This window comes from Heterodontus francisci, chromosome 32 (assembly GCF_036365525.1).
Source record: "Heterodontus francisci isolate sHetFra1 chromosome 32, sHetFra1.hap1, whole genome shotgun sequence".
NCBI classification, from domain to species: domain Eukaryota; kingdom Metazoa; phylum Chordata; class Chondrichthyes; order Heterodontiformes; family Heterodontidae; genus Heterodontus; species Heterodontus francisci.
Window position 1 is genome coordinate 40,614,398 of NC_090402.1, and position 21,833 is coordinate 40,636,230.

Below are 21,833 nucleotides of genomic sequence, written 5' to 3' on the forward strand. Positions count from 1 at the left end.
GGCGGACCGCCACCCACCCCCACCGATGACATCTGTCCCTACCAATGGTGTCAGCTGCCTGTGTGCAGGAGCTGATGCCATTTTTAAAAGACTTTGAGCCTTACCGATCAATTTAAATATTTAAAGCAACAGGTAATAAAAAAATAAAATCCATTTAATTTGCCCTTCTCCCACTCCCCCAATAACCATAGAATTAATTATTTGCCCTCCCCCCACTCAAAGCACTTACCTTGTCCACCTGACCTTTCTACCCCTCCCTCCACCGCCAAAGTACATAAACTTTAATCTATAACCCTTCCCACCATCCCCTACACCAATGATATTACTTTGACCCCACTCCCCTCACCCCGCACTGAGAAACCTACCTCCTCCCCCCTCCCCACCAGTGTTCTGCCTCAGTTCCCAGGACAGGGATCCAAAGGCGCGGGAGTGCTGGCCAGTGGCACGAAGATTGCACCGGGACAGACGGTGGGAGCGCAAGGGTAATTAATTTGTTTATTTTAATTAACGTAAATATTTAAATGGGGCTCCCGTCGCTGAGCAACGTGGGGCTGCCACGAGGCCTTGCCACTGCCAGCAATATCGGGCAGGGCCCTCCCGGCATCAGGGTGCATGGCGGACCTCTCCTGGAGGCAGTTTCTGGTCTCCCCGCCTAGTCGCCCAATGTCGGAGGGAGGTGGTCTGTAAAATTCAGTGTTGTTTCTCGTGCACTGCAAGGTTCATTCCTAGGACTGTTAGTTCCTGCTGTGTATCATTATGTCCAGTCTATATTTTGTACTTGAAAGTATTACACTGTATAATGACAACACAGTTCTATGGTCATTCACAAAGTTCAGCGCAATTATTAACTGATCTGACTGGAGAATCACCAGCAAAGTCTGGTTGCTAAGAGAAACCCTCGGAAAATCATTTTTTTTTTAAATGCCATTTTATTTATATCGGAATGAAAAGTGGTTGGCTAAACTCAATCCCAGTCCAGTGAGGTTGAAAATGCCTCTGAAGCAACTTCTTTTAATAAATAGCTGATTTGATTCTCTATTTGGTGATTAATACAAAATATTATTGAAGTATCTATTTTGTTAATGATCTTCGTATGTGACAGTGTGAACTCAAACATGTATCGTCTTTGTTGACAAGTTACATTTCAATCAATTTTCAATCGAATTGTATTTCAATAAGTTCCTAGTTACATAAATGAGAACTCTTTCCTCTCCTTCGAGATGAGGCCCTGGATTGTTATTTAAGTGTGCACGAGGGGTTGAAGCACAAATTTATTCCAGAGAATAGTCCATTATCATGACCAGTAAATGGCCATGTTTTCATTCCAGGGAACTGCAGATTGAAATGAAATGCTCCATAAAACAACTGAATGATAATATTTATCCATCTACAACATTTTTAACAGATATATAATTATTAAATAGGCATGCATGCATGATAAATATTAATTAAGTAATTTCATTCTTAGGCGTACTACAATCTTGAGATTTTGTTCAAGATGTTTAATTTGACTTAGTTTTACCATTGGGTTCCAATTAAAAGATAAAGTAAGGTGGTCCTCCAGTCCTCTCTATACAATTGCTGGATGCAGCAGTTCAAAAATTATGATCATTTTGCATCAATAATTAACAATAATGATGTCTGAAACTTATCAGCTAGATATAACAAACTGTTGTTATGATTTATGTGGTAGGAATATGGAATTAGTGTAGGATTAGTATAAATGGGTGGTTGATGGTCGGCACGGACTCGGTGGGCTGAAGGGCCTGTTTCAGTGCTGTATCTCTAAACTAAAACTAAACTAAACTAAACTTGCGACAACATGGAATCATATAGCATAGAAGGAGACCATTTGCCCCATCGTCCCTGTGCTGGCTCTTTGAAAGAGCTATCCAATTAGCCCCACTCCTCTGCACTTTCCCCATACCACTTCACTTTTTTCCTTTTTAAGTATATTAGTCAGTTTTCACATGTACGCTGATGACACCCAGTTCTGCCTCACTACCATTTCTCTCAACTCCTCCACTGTTGCTAAATTATCAGACCACTTATCTGACATCTGGAACTGGATGAGAAGAAATCTCCTCCAACTAAATATCGGGAAAACTGGAGCTATTGTTTTTGGTCTCCACGCTGAACTCCATTCCACTCCCTGGCCCCTGCCTGAGACTAAACCAGGCTGTTCGCAATCTGGGTGTCATACTTGACCCCCAGATGAACTTCTGAGGACATATCCGCCCCATCACTAAGACCGCCTTTTTCCACCTCAGTAATATCGTCGGACTTCGCCCCTGCCTTGGCTCATCTACTGCTGAAACCCTCATTCATGCCTTTGTCACCTCTAGATTTGACTTTCCAACACACTCCTGGCTGGTCTCCCACAATCTACAATCTGTAAACTTGAGGTTATCCAAAACTCTGCTGCCTGTGTCCTAACTCGCACCAAGTCCCATTCACCTATCACCGCTGTCCTTGCTGACCTACATTGGCTCTCGGTCAAACAATATCTTGATTTCAACATTGTCATCCTTGTTTTTAAATCCCTTCATGGCCTCAACCCACTTTTTCTCTGTAATCTCCTCCAGCCCCACAAACCTCTGAGATATATGCGCTCATCTAATTCTGGCCTCTTGAGTATCCCCGATTTTATTCATTCTACCATTGGTGGACATACCATCAGTTATCAAGGCCCCAAGCTCTGGAATTCCCTCCCTGCACCTCTCTGCCTCACCACATTGCTTTCCTCCTTCAAGACACGACTTAACACCTACCTCTTTGACCAAGCTTTTGATCACCTGACCTAATATCTCCTTATGTGGCTTGGTGTCATAAAGCTCCTGTGAAGTGCCTTGGGACATTTTATTATGTTAAAAGGTGCTATATAATGTCAGGCAAACCACCGCCTGCCAAGACTGAGGCACATATTATTTCGCCACATGAACATCAAAACTTTAAAAATTGCAATCTCTGACTGGAAAGACATTTCCATGGCAACAGACCATGTTGAAACAATGGAGACTCTGCAGTTGCTCTCCAATACACAGAAGTGGTCAGACTAGTTTTAGTCACATGGCTAGCTGGCTGAGGCACAGAAATTTGAGCCTCCAACAAGGGATGTGAAGAGACTGTTACATGTAAGGAACTAGTCACATGACTAACCTGCTGAGCACCCTGGGAGCTTTTTGAATTTGAACTCCCAGTTTTGAGGCAGAATGCCATGTGCTGTCCTCGAACTCAGAACACCTCCTGCCTGCCGCCTGTCTATCTCTCAGGGAACTGAAACCATTGAAGACGCGTGAAAGGCAAAGAGAGAAAGATTTGTCACATGAACAAAGTTTTGAGAAGATTACTGAGCCCCAACGAAATGCAAGAATATAACTTCACTCAAGGACTACAGCGAGCTCGAGAAACAGTAACAAGATATTGCCTCAAACTGTTCTACTTACCTTTTCTTCTGTCCCTATCTTGCATGTTTGTATCGCGTGTGCATGCTAGCGTGAATGCATTGTATATCCGCAGGCGTGAACCATATTAGAATTAAGTTTAAGGTTTAATAAATTTCATCTTTCTGCTTTAAACCAAAGAAAGCCTGTTTGTGCTCAGTTATTTGCCTGATATTGGAAACTGTGAACATGGATTCACAAAAAGGGGAGCTCAAAACACAGTGTTTAAAAATTAAACCCTGTTACAATAAGACCAGGTGAAGACAGCAAGAGACCCCCTAGACACATTGCTCACTTGGTCATAACAATAAATATAAGTTATTGTTTGGGTGTTTATATATCCACTTCCCATTTGAAAGTTGCTGCTGAATTTGCTTCCACCATCTTTTCAGGCAGTGCATTCCAGATCATCATAACTCACAGAGTAAAACAATACGTCATCTCCCTGCTGCCTTTTTTTTTGCCAATTATCTTAAAAGACATGTAAAGGTTATGTCTTGTACTTCATGCTGCTTACAACCACATCTCCTCGAGTCAGGGGAATATATAGGCAAGAACTACCTTCATCACTGTCATGAACTCTATTCAACAGTTTGCCAGTATAATTTTTGTCTTCACGAGTGAAGTAACAATTTGACAGAATGTACTGTTTGTCCTTCATAGAACTCACATGAAATCAGTGGAATGCACATCAGGTGTGTCTATAAGGAGTAGGCAATCCATTCCGTCAGATTAGCACCGAGTAGGTGCAAACAAATATTTACCATGCAGTTATTTTAAGTACGATGCACTTGTCTAATAAATGCACAAATCTTGCACGCTTAAGATAAAAGTCTTCTCAATCTGTTGCTTGAAAAATACCGCATATGCACCAAAAATGTATTGGAGCATATCAGTTACTAAATCAAATTGAGTAAATCTGTTTGTTTAACATCACAAATGCTGATTAAGATTGTTGCATAACAAATAGCTTGGAAATGATCCAAAGGTTCCAATGCAGCTTCAATCAACTAATGTAGAATTGGAAATTATTCAAGTCCTTAAAAAGTGATTCTATTCAATTTAATTAGGTAGAGCATGTACACCAAACATATATTCCCTTCACATCATGGCATAGTAATCCTTTCATCAATGATTCTGCTGTCGTCGAGCAACAATGAGCAAAGCCAAAGCCAAAGCCATTGCATTTCCAAAGTAGCAACAGCAACTTAAAAATGTACTCCTATTTGATTCCTCAAAATTCTGTTTCCCTTGGGCATAGGCACTTTACAATGGGCGGGCAACAACACCAAGACGTAGCTTGGCTGGCGGTGAGAAGGGCCTTCCCCAACAGATCCTTTCTACATGCCCGGAGTCTCACCGCCTCTGCACACTGCCCTCGAGGTGGCTGCGGTTGGGAAGAGATCATTGGTCCACCTCCTTCTGGAATGTGTCTTTGCAAAGCAGGTCTGGAAAGAGATGCAGTGGTTTTGTCCAAGTTAGAATTAGAATTAGAATTAGAATATTACAGCGCAGTACAGGCCCTTCGGCCCTCGATGTTGCGCCGAGCTGTGAAACCATCTGACCTACACGATTCCATTTTCATCCATGTGTCTATCCAATGTCCACTTAAATGCCCTTAAAGTTGGCGAATCTACTACTGCTGCAGGCAGGGCATTCCACGCCCTTACTACTCTCTGAGTAAAGAAACTACCTCTCACATCTGTCCTATATCTATCACCCCTCAACTTGAAGCTATGTCCCCTCGTGTTTGCCATCACCATCCGAGGAAAAAGACGCTCACTATCCACCCTATCTAACCCTCTGATTATCTTATATGTCTCTATTAAGTCACCTCTCCTCCTCCTTCTCTCCAACGAAAACAACCTCAAGTCCCTCAGCCTTTCCTCGTAAGACCTTCCCTCCATACCAGGCAACATCCTAGTAAATCTCCTCTGCACCCTTTCCATAGCTTCCACATCCTTTCTATAATGCGGTGACCAGAACTGCACGCAATACTCCAGCTGCGGTCTCACCAGAGTCTTGTACAGTTCATCCTGAGCAGCTCCATAACGCAGGACTCTGTGCTCTACGGGCTGTTCCCAGGGACGCACACCGAGATAAACATCAACTGCTGCTGGAGAACCATCAACTTGGTGAAACTCAGTACATTTTTGACTGCCTAAAACGTGCTGGTCTTCCAGTGCAAAGAGCTGTTCATGATCAAGTGTTGCAGACTGGCACATTTCAAGATTCAGGGCTATGTGCTGAGGGATGCACTAAAGCTTGGGCCAGCCACTGCAAAGGCTCAATGGGAAAAGGCCACTGTATAAAGTGCTCCCACCATAGTATACTGAGGACCTGGAAACTGTATAAAACCCCTCGGGCTGTATATACCAGAGAATATTTTTTGGTAGGTAATGCAAATGTACAGTGTAAATATTACCTGGAACGGCGAGAGCAGTGAGGCACCTCATGAACTATATTAACAGAAACTGATCCTTATTGCACTTTCTGAAATGTCCATTTTGAATGGTTTTGTAATGCATTTTTAACAATTTTTTTTATGAATAAAGTATATTAGTGGGGAAAAAGTTGTTGACTTTAAGTAGTTAGGTTTGAAATATGAGCTCCTTATCTTTCTGGTACTAAATGGAGAAGACAAGTATAAGTATGGTTGATTGATGTCATGTGTAAGTCACAAGCAGCTTTGTCTTCCCCTCAGATAACATCTAGAGACTGGCTGTTATGGTTCAGTTGTTCAGGATTATTTTGATGAGTACTGAATATAATTGGTGAACAGTTAAAATGCACTCTTATGTCAGCAGCTGAATCAGATCATTCAACCTTGCTTGATTATATTTCTTGAAGTAATATAGTTGAAATCAATTTTTATTGCAGAATGTGTCCCAGTACATGGTGACCTTGGCCGGAATGTTACGTGGAGGTGGTGGCCCTGCCTACTGGCTGGAAAGCCTCCACTGGGCCTGGAAGCCATGTTGCTCTTTTGTGTGGGTCAGGCCCTTAATTAGCTGCATTTGGGGCTTCTGGCCCTCTGAGGCAGAAAGTCCCACCTCCAAGAGCTGCTGGCCAATCAGAGAGCTGGTAGCTCCTCAGTCCCAGCAGTGCCACCGGGAACACGGCAACTTAACAGGGCCCACACCCTTGGTTACCAGCAAACATTCAGCTGTACCATCCTCAATTGATAGCTGCACCAGGCTAACAAAGCATAATTCAGCTGAGCATGTGAGGTCTCTTTGCTCAGCCATAGCTGAACCCTGCTGTAAATTAGATGCACCATTCTGAAGCACTTAAAACTGCAAAATTTAATTACTGTAAATCATCTGACAAGCTTTACATAGCATCTCTGGAGCTACTTGAACCAGGTGATAATTCTTAACTTACTAAGCATAAAGAAATCCCTTCAGAACAGAATTTGAAGCTGTGTGCTCTTTTTTTGAAGCAGAAAACTTGCATTTATACAGTTCCTTTCACAAATTGGAGTCCAGTGAAATACATTTGAAGTATGGGCACTGTTATGATGTGGGAAATGCAGCAGCCAATTTGAATACAGCAAACTTCCCAAGACAGCAATGTGATAGTGATGTTGGTTGAGGGGTAAACATTGGCTAGGGCACCAGAGGTAACACCATTTTCTTCTTTGAAATAGTGCCATCTCTTACATCCACTTAAGAAAGCAGACAGGGCCTAACTTTAACATCTGATCAACAGCACTGCAGTATCAGCCTAGATTTCTGAACAGAAATCTCTGGAGTGTGACTTAAACTTACAGCCTTGTGGCTCAAAGGCAAGAATGCTACCAACTGAGCCACAGCAAGTGGTGAAAAATTCTATTTAATCATCTCCATTTTTGTATTGCAAGTATGTGGCTTCTTTAAGCTTCCCCACGCCCAACAACATCACCAACTTCCACTGCAGTGTAAAGTCTCTTGAATTTTCCTGTCCAAAGTGTTACAACCAGGTGAGAAAGGAGTCTAGGGGTTCCCTCTCAGCCTTTGCCCGGTTTAACCGTAACAGGGTTTAATTTTTAAAACACCGTGTTTTTAGCTCCTCCTCAGTGAATTCTTGTTCACTGCTTTCCAATTGCAAGGCAAAGAAATCAGACAGGTTTTCTTAGGTTTAAGCAAAAAAGGTGGAAGTTTATTAATCTTAAACTCTAATTTGGTTAATGACCATGAATATGCAGCACAACCACGCTGGCTTGCATACATGATAAACACACACGCAGAAAGAGACAGGAAAAGTAGAAAAAATAAAGGGGAAAAGTTTGAGGCAATAGCTGGGTTTCCATTTACGGGTGTCATGCAGGCCCCCACCTGCCAAGAATGAGAGACCTTAATTTCACCACATGAACATTGAATTTTAAACTGTTACTGGAGTGAAGAAAGAACTTTTTTTTAAAAATCAGACCCTTGACTGAAAAGACATTTGCAAAGCAACAGACAGTACTTGGAAAGGACAAAGGGGCCACTCCCTGCTCCAATTTAATCCACAGTGGACTTTTGATTACCAGACGTTGAAGGTGGAGAGGCTAGCATTCCAAGTTAACTGCTAAGATGGCTGAATACACAAACCGACGTGGTCAGACCAGTTTAGTCACATGATTAATTGGCTGTTGGAGTTTGTTGAATTTGAACTTGCCACAGATAATTTGAACTTAGAAAACTCTTTGCTCCTGAACTGAGAACATCTCTTTCCTGTCTGCTCCCATCTTTTTCTCACGAAACTGAAGACCCATTGAAGACACATGGACCACAAGGGAGAAAAGGCTCCTACAGTGAACAAGGTTTAAGAAGAATACTGTGCCCCAATGAAAAGCAAGACTACCTACAAAAGGACTACAGTGAACTCGAAGCACAGTAACAAAAAACTCTTCTGATATTGCCTCAAACCTCTTTTTTTTTCTTCTGCTCTTTTCTGTCTCTATTTGCATGTGTGTATCGCGTATGCATGCTAGCGTGGGGTGTGGCATGTACCCGTAGGTGTTAACCAAATTAGAGTTTAAGTTTTAATAAATTTCAATTTTCTTCTTTAAACCTAAGAAGGGCTGTTTGCGCTCATTTCTTTGACTTATAATTGGAAAGCGGTGAACAAGGATTCACCAAGGGGGAGCTTAAAAAACAATGTGTTTAAAAATTAAATTGTGTTACAACAAGACCAGCTAAAGGCTAAAAGGGACCCCTAGACACCTTTCCCACCTGGTCGTAACAGGTCCTTTGAGTTCGATGTAGAGTCTTTGGTTGCCCGTAAGTCTTGCTGTTTTGTCAGGGCCCAGTGCATAGTTGAAACCTTGTTTCGATGTAGGAGTCTTTTCTCTCGAGGTTTGAGTGACTTCATTGGATCCGGAGATTAGTGAAAGAGAGAGAGCTAGCAAAGAGAGAGGCTCTCCTCTTCCCAGTTCAGTTGCAATCTGCCGTCTGACCCAAGCTGTCCTATGAGCAGTTCAAATTAGACCTGGGCCAGCAGGTTAGTCATATGACTCACTGTTTGAACAAACTCCTGTTTTTGTGGATTTCAAAGCTCTTGGTGGTGGTGGTGGGGGGGGGGGGGGGGGGTGGTGTAGTGTTGTCTCTTACACTGACAAGATGTGGATCACCATTGCCCAGACCAATCTCTGTTAACTGAATCAGTGAGCAGTTCCCATTGTCCTTTCCTAGGCAACTGTCTCTTAGTATACAAATGTTTTTCCAGCCACTGCTGATTTCTTTACACAAGTCATCTCCTCATTCCAGCAACAGTTTAAAATTAATGTTCATATGACAAAATTAATATGCCTCATTCTTGATCGGTAAGAGTCTTCATGACAAAAGTCACACTGTTGAAAACGATTTGAACTCCAATTGAGGTAATGAATTTCACTGAGAAAGCATAAGATTTCCATTTCACCTGCAAAGTGCAGGTCACCCCTCCAGGAAATGTTTGCAATTTTCATACCCAAATAGATACAAGAACTATTTTCATTTAGGGCACAGTCACTATTAATCTTTTGGCTTGCTTCCAACAGCTAATTCAGTACATTATTCATCATGCTAAATGCTGTGAAAGTAATTTATTCCATCTCAATTTGATCAGATAACAGGGTTCATCCACAGAGGTTCTTTGAGAAAGGAGCACTCAGAAAGACCTCAATGTCCTCATAACCACAAGGGGCGAGAGGAGACTGGGCAGGTATTTCCTGATTCGTGCAGTCCATTTTGATAAATATTTAATAAGTCTCACCAAACAATTTAAAAAAGAAATACCACGGCAACATGCTAATCTGTGGGACAATCCTATCATGAAACTTTATCCTCCAGTTTTAAGTTAGCCACAACTTCTTTCAAGTGACCAACTCCCCACATCTCTCCAATCTGTGAGTTGGGGTGACTATTTATCCACTTACAGCACTTGCTAGGTAAAAACCATGAAGATATCTTCTTGTTCTGATATCCTTTGAAGGCAAGTTATTTTGGATACAGAGGATTCAATTTTCCTCTAAGTAAATATTTCCTAGATATGGAGTTTCATTCCATTCAGCAGGAATTGTGAAAGGGTCAAGATTGTCCTTTGCCTGTTGCATCACAAGATGCATAGTTTCACATCTTGATGCAGGACAGATGGATCATAGTACACCTTTACAGGGAGAGAAATCAAATGGCAAACAACATAATCTGATAGATGGCATGCCAATTTAGGATAGTCCCTGGGAATCAATTTGAATTTTATCTTTATGCCTGGCCATCCTGTTTTGAAGTGCCAGAGAATCTTTTCCTTCCTGTTGAAGGAAGTTGAAAACCATATGAATATAGCACTCTCACCTCTGAATTAGAAGGTTGGAGGTTCAAGTCTGGCTTTTTTTGAATGAGGTGTTAAACCTAGGGACCGAATGTCCTCTCAGGTGTAAAAGATCCCATGGCACTATTGCAGAGAAGAGCTGCAAAGTTATCCCTGGTGTGCTGATCAATAATTATCCCTCAATCTACATCCCAAAAACATTACCTGGTCATTATCACATCGCTGTTTGTGGGAGCTTGCTGTGCATAAATTGGTTGCTGCATTTCCTACATTACAACAGTGACTACACTTCAAAAGTAAGTTAAGTGCTTTAGGATGTCCTGTGGTCATGAAAGGTGCTGTATCAATTTTTCATTAAAACTGTCTGACATCACCTTTATTTTATTTGCTTTGTATTGTCTCTCATCTGAATAAGGGCTTCAGAAAAGTCAGATATCTTTCAAATTAGTTACCAATGTAGCCTGCAACAGTGTTACTAAGGATTTTGAACTTCTAACTTCTTTGAGATTTACATTTCTTAACTTGACTTTTCCTTCTGCAATGGATGTCAGTCTGGCTTGCATCTTTCTTTTGTGGCTTACTTGGCAACAATTGACGGTACTTTGCTTTATTTGTCTCTCTAATCCTCAGCGAAGGTTGATTGCTGAAAGTTTCCTGTTCTATTTTGGTGGCTTCTCCTCTTCCAATTTGGAATTAAAGCAGTCATCAGGGGCTTCACCTCCTCACTTAGTTGTCTTGTTCTTGAAAATCAAAGTGCTCCCTGCATTCTCGTATTCTCTTTGTTGCCTGTTTACATTGAATTAGCAAATGCGATTCAGTAATTGCATCATGGATTAACCATAGGTGGCAAATGCATCAATAGTCTGCAGGACCTTCAATGCTTAATTGATTAAGTAAGTCAATTGAACATTACAAAACGTAGATTAATTATCAAAATTTAAATCCGGCTTATTGGCAGTTATTCCATCTCAAACACAAAACTTCATATTGATAAAATTAAATTAATTAAATGTCAGATTATTTCAAAAGCTTCTGTTAGAGTCAACTTGTTTTCACTACAACAGTGTGTTGTTACAAGCTGGAAACACTCAGGAAATGGTGTGTTACACCTGCCTCATTTTATTTCAATTTTAGTGCACTTCATGAGCAAGAAAGCATTCTTCATGTTAATAATCACTATTTTTATTTTAGAAATGGAGGGAATTTCCTCCCTAAACCTCTCCACCTTTCTACCTTTCTTTCCTCCTTTAAAAAACACTCCTTAAAACTGACCTCTTTGGCCAAGCATTTGGTCATCTGCCCAAATAACCTCTTATGTGATTTGATGTTACATGTTGCATTATTACACTCCTGTGAAGCACCTTGGGATGTTTTATTATGTTAAAGGCACTTTAGAAATGCAAGCTGTTGTTGGAAAAAGAAACTTTTCCGACAACCCCCACAGATCATCAGACGGACTAGATAAAATTAAAATAAAAGGCAAAAGAAGATGGCTACCCAGCTAGACTGCCACTCTGCCTCCTGCAGATACTCTCTCAGATTCAATAGTGTCAGTCCTTCTGTGGGCGCAGTATTCTCCTTTTGTGGGAGTTGGCTCATATCACCCTATATTGACTTGTGTGATAATACAGCCTGGAGGCATACATTAGTATCCCCTTACTACCTTCCATGTGCACTTTTAAAATCTGAATGAAAATGGACCAAGCAAATACTTGGTGAGAAGAAGCTAAATATGAATCAGTATTGTTTCATTTATTTCACTGTAGTGTGAACAAACAGAACAACAGTTTCAATCAGATTCAGCCAATTTAATCAGCACGACTTCTGTAATGACACCGTCCTACTAGTTGTGGTGCAAAAACAACCCAGTTTTGCATCCCCCAACTCCTCAGGCTCTCATGAATAGAAACCCCTGTTCTTCAAGTAGCACTATGAGGACATTATTAACCACACCACTGCCAACACCTCCCCCCCCCCTCCAAAAAAAAGGGTAGTTTTGGGTTTGGTGGGATGTAAAACATTTTAAAATCTCAAGCCTAAACACAACCCACCTCAAACTCGTTCACTTTCAATTTTACTGGAGACAGGAGATGGGTTGGGCAACTGACCTGCTGCCACGAGGGGCATAGTCATCTAAATATTTTAATGATGCTGCATGCTTCAGATTATATCTTCATTTTAACTTTAACGTGGCAGCTAAAAGGAGGCAAGGACCATTGTGTGGAAGAGATAAGTGCTTTTTCATCACTACCTGTACTTCGAGGAGGAGCAGTCCAGGACCAATCTAATCTGCTTCCCTCCCTGCGATGGATGCGCCTCCTCCCACTGCAATCAAAACCAACTCCATAATTGAACATTTGCCCCACGATTAGACTTCTCACACTGCAATCACCGATCTCCAACGTCTCTCCCCCACCTGCCACATTTTGATTCTCCCCCTCCTTGAAAACCAGCTTTGTGACTTTAAAATGAGGCTGAATATGTATTTTATGTTATACATCTTGCTATATCTTTTTTAAAACTCATATCTGTGCATCCTGGTCTAAGCATCCCAACCTCTACCTCGCTTCACCTGAAGAAGACACTTGGGGTTGGACTTTATGCTCTCCCCCATGGCAGGTTTAAAGGTGGGAAGAACATTTATTTGCGCAGGAGGGTGGTGGGTGGGGAGCCCGCCAGCTTCCCACCTCCATTCCAATTAAGTCCAAGACGGGAAGGCCGTCCACGGGCCAATTGAGGCCAAGTGGGTAATTAAAGCCCAATTAAGGGCTTCTTCCTGCCACCACTGGTATTAGCCCAGTGGCAGGTGGACCTGTCTCCACGTGGGGAGCATGATAAGCAAAACCCTGTGGGACGCTTGCTGGCTTCCGGGGGATAGGGGGAAACGGGGCAGTGTCCCTCGCTCAAAGGCACTTAGTCTGATTGAAGAACCCAGCATTGGGAAGGGGTGGCCCACTGAAAACCACCCCTTTGCCGTGCTGCCAATCCCCTCCCCTGTGGCCCCCACCCACCACCTGTGACCTGGGTCCATCAACGATCCTGGGCCTCAAGTGGGTGCATTACCAGCAGCAGCCACCACCTCTGTGGTGGCGCTGCTGAGGAAAGGAGCTGCCAGACTCTGGCTGGCAGCTCTCAGCTGGCGGGTCCTCTGTCCCCAGAGTCCTTAATCCCAGGTAAGGTCCGCTGCTGCCCAGTTAAGTGCCTGATTGGCACATAATATGGCAGGCCTTCCCTAAAACACATGACATGGCACACTCGCCAGCTCTTCAGCTAGTGGGCAAGACCCCTATCGCCTCCATTAAATACCGCCCTTGGAATAGACTTCCAAAGTGAAATGCTGTGGGAGATTGACCGCAAACCTGTATATGTGATTAGGATTTATCCTTTTTTATTAGGATTGCATATGTGATGCTGAATTTAGCTCTCTCGAAATCATTCTACATCACCAGGTCCCAAATATTGATTAACTCAGCTAGACCTGTCAACAGCAAGACGATAGTTCATGATTGATTGAAGTGCACATAAACTCTTGCTGCTGAAAGGCATCAAGGTCTGTGTCAGGCACAGAAATGCAGCTGCACCATTATTGAACAAATCTCTAATAACACTATTTGTACCATCACAAAGTTCAGTATCATTGATTACAATACTAAACTGAAACTTGACTTTAAATCGAGTAATTCTAAGCCATAAGAAGCACAACAGTGACTCAGCTATAAGTATCACAGTTTGTCAGCATTGCCTGGGATTTGCTTAATAAAGTGTAATGAATTTATATTCGATGTCCAAATTTTGTATTTTGAATTTAAGTTCACAGTCTACATTTAGCACATCAATGGTAGGCTTTAGGCTTTTAGTTTAAAGACTGTTTATCAGGTGGCTTGAGCATAAAATCATAAACCTGTTACCTTGAGCAACCTTCCTCAGTGCTGCTGTGGCTTCACCTCTGGGGTATGTCAGCTTTGAGTCATCACCATTGTAGGGGAGACTGGCACAGGCGACCGTGGGATACTTGGCGTAACTTAGGTCTCTGTAACTTGAGAAAGCTTGCCTGCTAGACGCACAAATTATATGAATACCTAATCAGAAGGTAACGAGCTCAGGAGGGAGACACTCGAATCCTATGAATAGCCTAATTTGAAGGAAACAAGCTCAAGATGGGGACACCCAAATTCTATGAATAGCCTAAAAATCCTATGAATAGGGTAATCAAGAGGTTGACGAGGTGAATAATATAACCAAGGCAGGTTGAGATCAGGGAAAGCAATGGGAGGTGATGAAATTAAGAAACATTTCATCAAGTAAACCTCCTGTAAAACTGTATAAATAACTACTGGACTACTGGAACAATGTACTAGCAGAACCCCGATAATCATTTGTGAGAGTAGGACTTCTCCTTGCATGCTTGTAAATAAAAATAGCTCGTTTGTACAAGATATCCAACTCTCGAGGCATTTTTGGGTACCACGGCAAGCCCTCACCATTACATTTGGCATAGCCGGCAGGCTACACCACATCGGGACAGCGACAGTGAGGAGACCAATCAACGGGTGAGTACCTTTTATTTTACCACCCGTAGTTAGGAAAGGTCTACCTCACAGTCACTGGACTGGTATTTTAAGTGGGTATCATAGAACCAAAGCCTGGAGAGTTGAGTGCCGAGCAATCAAAGCACACGCCGTGGTAGTAGGTCGTGAGTTGAGAGAACCCAGGCAGACAGCCGCGCTGAGAAAGCCGCAACGCAGAGCCACATAGTAAGTGAAGCCACGCAGGGGATTTAAAGGTATCCTGAAGGCCATTACCATGCAGGAGACCGTGCTGAGAGACAAAGCAGACCTTCACAAGAGGTCAAGCTGCGCAGGGGATTTAAAGGGTATCCCTTAGGTCCATATACCGCATAGGTGATTTAAAGGGCATCCTGCAGGTCAATACCACTCAGTAGACCACACCCTGACAGAATGACCAATAGCGCACAAGATCTAGATTGGGGACCGGAGGGGCCCCTTACCAAGTTTATAGCAGATAAATATGAGAATTTGATCAGTAAAGTGAAATAAAGATGGGTGGAAATCTAATGACCCTCCAGAAGTACAAAGAACTTGGTGGAAGGGCCAAAAGAAAGGTCCAAAGGATAAAGCAATTCGGATCAAAATCAATTCTTACATGGGACTCTGCCGGCGAGTCCACAAACATTACCAAAAGCAGAAACAAATTAACAGCCAGTCCAGAAACAAGTACAGAGATAGAAACAAGTTTCAGGAAATGATTGGTTGAAATTACATTGGAAGTACCACAGTAGTCTGAAATGCTGTTGAAAGAACCAAAGAAAAAAAACTTGTGTAAAATAAAAGCAAAATACTGCAGATGTTGGAAATCTGAAATAAAAACAAGAAATGCTGGAAATACTCAACAGGTCTGTCAGCATCTGTGAAGAAAGAAGCAGAGTTAACATTTCAGGTCAGTGACCCTTCATCTGAAGTTGTGCGTGTGTCTGTGTGTGTCTCTGTGCGTGTGTGTGCGTGTGTAAGTCTATGTTGGTGTTTTGTCTCTTTATGTGTTCAGAAATTGTTGAATGATAAATGTGAATGTGTGTGAAGCTTCTGAGCGAAGTTGTATTAAATTGGTGTTAGAAGAAGCTACGATAGATGAGTGTTTAAGTTATTAGAAAGCATTGCTTTCTAATTTGAAATTTATAGGGTGGGTCTGGGTTGTACAGATTTCGGACGACCCTGTCGGTGAGGCAGAACAGTAGATGCAGGGGTCCATATGTAAAGACAGATAAATTAAAGCAGTCTGGCTGTTGGTGTATCAGGCTAAGTGTAAGCAGCAAGAGGAAAAGTGTAAACAGTCAGAGTTAAATTAAGGAAAAAGAAGGAAGATAGGTGTGCAATAGTTGACAGGAGAAAGAGTCAATTACAGAAAGAAAGGGGTAAATGAGAGGAGGAACAACCCAGACATATATAAGAGACAGGTTGGTGGACTGGAAAAATGGAGTTCCCAAAGGCATATTGTGCGGATGTATCAAGTGAAAGGGAAAAGAGGGAGGTAGACGAGAGATTGTTGAAGCAGAGGTGTCATGAAGCTGAGCAGGAGCAAGACGATGTTAAGGCCACCTACCGGGTTTTACAGTCAGAGTGCGGGACCAGGATAGACCATACATTAAGCTCAGGGATTTACTCAGCCCAACCAGAGGAAGGGAGAATGGCTCAAGGCACCTGGGACGAAATGAAGACTTGGGTAACTAGGACTATGGGCCTCAGAAAAGGCGATGCATATCAGCTAGTTCAGAATACTCATCAAAGAATGACTGTGAAAGGCTGCTGCATAACCTCTTGGAGTCTGTGTCTGCTTTGAGAGAGTTTATCTTTTTCCTTTAGTTTCCAATTATAGTTGGTGCAAGACATTTGAAGATAAAAGAATTGGGATCATTGGCGTAATTGATTATTTCTGTTTCCCTTCCTTTAAACGCACGTGCTACTCTTTTCTGTGGGTGTGTGTGGATTTATTTATTTTATTTGGGCACATGATGTTTGTGTACTTGAATTTGTGATTTTCCGTGCAATTTTAAAACTGAAAAATACAGGCACAAACTATTGGCAGCTGGGGATGAAGCTCCAGTTTGTTTTCCAAATATAAATATAAGTCTGGAGGCAGCAATTGGCCAAAGTACTACCTCCTACCGAAATATGCAACCCAGAGAGATCCCTCCTTACGGGATCTCGCTGCCTCTGTGTATAGCGAATATTGTTGTCTGTCCACATCCCATAGGGATAGGGACGAGAGCCGCGTATGGTTTTAATACCACCCTAAACTGTACCCTTGAAATTTCCAGCACCTGCCATGAACTGACATAGGTGGCACATTGGAGAAAGGGAATACTGTGTGGCCACCAGTGAACCTTAATATCAATACGGTAACATCCTCTGCCCAGTGATCAATTCGAGTTTCTGCTTCCACCCCCGGGCCCTAACAACAATCAGACATTTGCCGATAACTCACATCCGGTCTCCCAGTAGGGAGTGGATGAGCATGACCGATGATCTACCGGAGGAATTGTTGAGATACCTGCTTCCCGAGGGGAAATGAATCCCTAAACTGCTGGAACATCTACTGAAGGTGAGGGAAGTGGCCCAGAAAGCAATATAGCAGTATCACCGAATCCAACAGGAGGTCAAGCAGCTGGGAGAGGATGTGGAAGCCGAACTGGAGGATGCATCACAGTGGGAGACGGTTTGAGAGTGGGGTATTAGGGTGGACGTTCACCCCTGGATTAGAATTGATTCCCATGTACTGGTAGCGGTGCAGTTGCTAATTGCTATCGGACTTATGGTTGAATGTTGTCCCCTGGCACCTAAATTGAGATGTTAGACATAATTTAGAAAATGTAACCATGCAAATCTAATCACTAGTCTGGCCAACAGTGATGGAGCAAGGAGCACTTAGTGTAGTTGGTCATCTTGCTAGTAGCCTAGGGCCAAAAGGGAAGAGTGAAGTGGTGTACCCCAGGAGTACTGCAGGCTTGACTAAAATTGCTGTAATTTATGTAGAATAATACCAAGTATCAATCCCAGACTACGCCTGGTGACTAGGACATAGGTGAGGTTGTAAAAGGATGCTAGGGAAGGATCCGAAGCTCATCAAAACCGGTAGGATCCCTGGATTATTCGATGGGCAGAGGATCCTAGGGTAATAGCTACCATGGGCCAGATGTCCGCCAAGTGCCAAAAGGGATGCCTGCAGGGGAGATTGGCAGAGGGAACCATGGGATACTTGGCGTAACTTAGGTCTCTGTAACTTGAGAAAGCTTGCCTGCCAGACACATGAATTATATGAATACCTAATCGGAAGGTAACGAGCTCAGGAGGGAGACACCCAAATCCTATGAATAGCCTAATAATCCTATGAATAAGGTCATCAAGAGGTTGATGAGGTGAATAACATAACCAAGGCAGGATGAGATCAGGGAAGGCAATAGATAGGAGATGATGTAAATAAGAAACATTTTATCAAGTAAACCTCCTGTAAAACTGTATAAAATGACTACTGGAACAATGTACTAGCAGAACCCCTACAATCATTTGTGAGAGTAGGACTTCTCCTTGCATGCTCGTAATAAAGATCACTTGTTTGTACAAGACATCCAACTCTTGAGGTGTTTTTGGGTACTGGAACAAGCCCTCACCCTTACACCATCCAAGGTCACTGTCTTCTTCTCCTCCAACTATGTGAGTAATTTGACACATGAGATGTAGTATATGTTTGGGAGGAACAGCTGATTTTGGAGCCATGGTTCCCAAAACTTTCCACCACCAATTTATGTCAAGTCTGAGTCTGTTGCAGACTAATTGTTCAAAATAGATTGCTATGATTAGTCAAAAACTCCCTCATCATTTTATTTATTATGTGAGAAGCAGGATGGTAAAAGGCAAACTAGATCGACCTTAATCTTTGTTCATCTAGCAATTCCTATGTTACTTGAAAACTTGCACCACTAAATTAATTGTTAATTCATTCACAGGATGTGGGTGCTGCTGGTAAGGCCAGCATTTATTGCCCATCCTTAGTTGCCCTTGAAAAGGAGGTGCTGAGCTGCCATCTTGAACACAACTGAGTGGCTTGCTAGTCCTTTTCAGAAGGCAGCTAAGAATCATATATAAGCCAGACTGGGTAAGGAAGGCAGATTTCCTTCCCTAAAGAACATTAATGAACCAGATGGGCTTATACGACAATCTGATAGTTTTATGGTCACCATTAATGATGTTAGCTCCAGATTGTTAATTAATAAACAGAATTTAAATACCTCAGGTGTGACTTGAACGCCTGTATCTAGATCATTAGTCCAGGCCTCTGGAGTACTAGTCTAGTAACATTAGCATCATGCTTCCATATCCCTATTGTAATACACTTGCGATTTCATTCTATGGAATTAAATTTTTCTGAAAGTTTCTTTATAGCATCCAAAAGCTTTTCTTTATATTCTTAGGCTGTCTAAATTTTTTTGAAAACTGTCTGATTTAGATGCATCATGTCTGACCATAAATATACCTCACAGCACTGCAAAGAATCCCATTCTAGGTATCCTGATCAATCAAGTTGCATACATCAGCCTGAAAATTGACACACAAGATAGAAGTATCCGAGAAACCAGAGCTGCAAATATTAATTTAGTTTATCAAAATCTCACTTTCAATTATTTAATTCCTCACTCTTTCTGCACAATTCACCAGAAATAAATGAGACATCAATAGTAACCTCTCAATACCTCCTGTTATCATATTATTGGGATTAAGAGCCAGAGAACATAGAAAGAAAAAGCAAAATACTGCCAATGCTGGAAATCAGAAGGAAAAACAGAAAATACGAGAGACATCCAGCAGATCAGATAGTGTCCATTGAGAAAACATGAATCAATGACATTTTAGCTGTATACTCTTCCTCAGAACTGAAAGATATTGCAGATTATGAAAGAACAGATCGAGGGAAACAAGAAAGGAGGGGTCAGAAAACACACACACACACACAACATAAAACAACCTGAAAAATACAGAGGTGGAGATCAGGATATGTTTAAAGGTCAGTGGTGATATGTGCAGGAGACAACAGTCATCATAATGAGGGAAATCAAAGAAATAAAAGGCGTATATGAAGTACAGTGTGAGATGAGCTGAAAGGGAATATCTAAGTAGGATTGGAAGCATGAAAAGCTGGCAAAGTGGTAGAGGCTTCAGCAGCTCAGGAGTCTCCTGGAAGAAAACACAACACATTTTGTAATCCTGCTAAGCCAATGGTGGAGCCAGGTACAATCCTTTGATTGCAATTGAGATCTCATTTATATCTTACACATAGGAAGAACTAATCCATTGATGAATTTTGTGCATTCTCAATTTTCCCAGTACTGAGTTTAATGAGCAATACCCAAATTGAGAGGCAGTCATAATTGTAACATATATTGGGCCATAATAGAAGGCTGAAAAATAACTTAATTTTGCAAATAAATGCTTTCCTCAAATCGGGAATTTCATAAAAATAGATAAAAGTATCCCATTTGAAAGCCCATTCAATAAAACAGCAGCTCATTCAAAGCAAATATATCAACACTTAAAAGACACAAGATATACATAAAATGTGCTGTGCAATTTGGCAGTCAGTTGACCATATTTAATGTGAACAAGATAATTTGTCCAAAATGGAATTCGTTGGCCAGGAATCTTCCGCTCACAAAGTGGAGCGTTTCTCCTGTCTTCAGAATTCTCACTCCACTTGGGCCCCTCCCTCTGGCCTCTTATCCTGTCTAGATCATTCCATTGAGAACTGCCAGTGTGATGTTGGCTGTCTCAATTTCTCTGCTCCCCTCACTCACTCGAACCTGTCTCTCTCTGAAGTTGCAGCATTCTGTTTTCTCAGGTCCAAGCCTAACATTGTTATCAAACCTGCTGACAAGGGTGGTACATTGATAACTGTATCACTGTCATTTCCTCTTCTCATCCTGAACTGGAAAATTTCATCAACTTTGCTTCCAATTTCCACCCTTCCTTCACTTTGGCCTGGTCCATCTCCGACTCTTCCCTTCCTCGACTTCTCTGTCTCCATTTCTGGGGATAGGTTATTGACCAATATCCACCTTAAGCCCACTGACTCCCACAGTTAGCTTGACAATACTTCTTCCCATGCTGCTTCTTGTAAGGACTCTATTCCATTCTCCAAGCTTGTCTGTCTCTGCTGCATCTGTTCTGATGATACTACCTTCCATTCAGGCACTTCTGATATGTCTTTTTCATCAACTGAGGACTCCCCCGACCCCACCATGGTTTGAAGGGCTCTCAACCATGTCCATTCTATTTCCTGTACTTCCACTCTCACCCCTTCCACTCCCTCTCAGAATCATGATAGGGTTCCCCTTGTCCTCATCTTCCACCCCACCATCCTCCTTATGCAACGATCACCCTCCACCACTTCCACCACCTCCAGCATGGCGCCACCACCAAACACATCTACCCGTCCCCTTTCAGCATTACGAAGGGACCTTTCCTTCCAAGAGACCCTGGTCCACTCCTCAATCATCCCTAAAAACCCTTCCCCTTCCCAAGGCATCTTCTATACAAGTGTAGAAGATGCAACACCTGCCCTTTTATCCATTCCCTTCTCACCATCAAAGGTCGCAAACACTCCTTCCAGGTGAAACAACTGTTGTGTTATTAGGTTCTCAACACAAATATATCAAGTACTATGAGGATGTTTGATGAGTTGAGTGAAGGGTTCTTTATTACAGAATAACAGGATCGTAAGACAGCTCCGAGAAACACGTGCAACCTGTTGACTAACATTGCTCCAACTACTGTATCATGTTATCTTGCTTCATACTAGTATTTAAGCAGTTAAAGCATTATCACAACTTCCCCCTTTCCTTAAATGGAAATTTTATAAATGATAAACCATGTACATAATGAAACAGGATAATTGTGAAAAATATTTACACATGTATGGCCTCTCATATTCCATATTCAAGTGTCTCTGAAAAGTATAGGTGGTCTGCTGACTCAACCTAATCTTGCAACGGTGAAACTTTGTTGAAATTTGGAATTGTCAATTCTTTTCTCTTGACCCATAGGTTTAGAC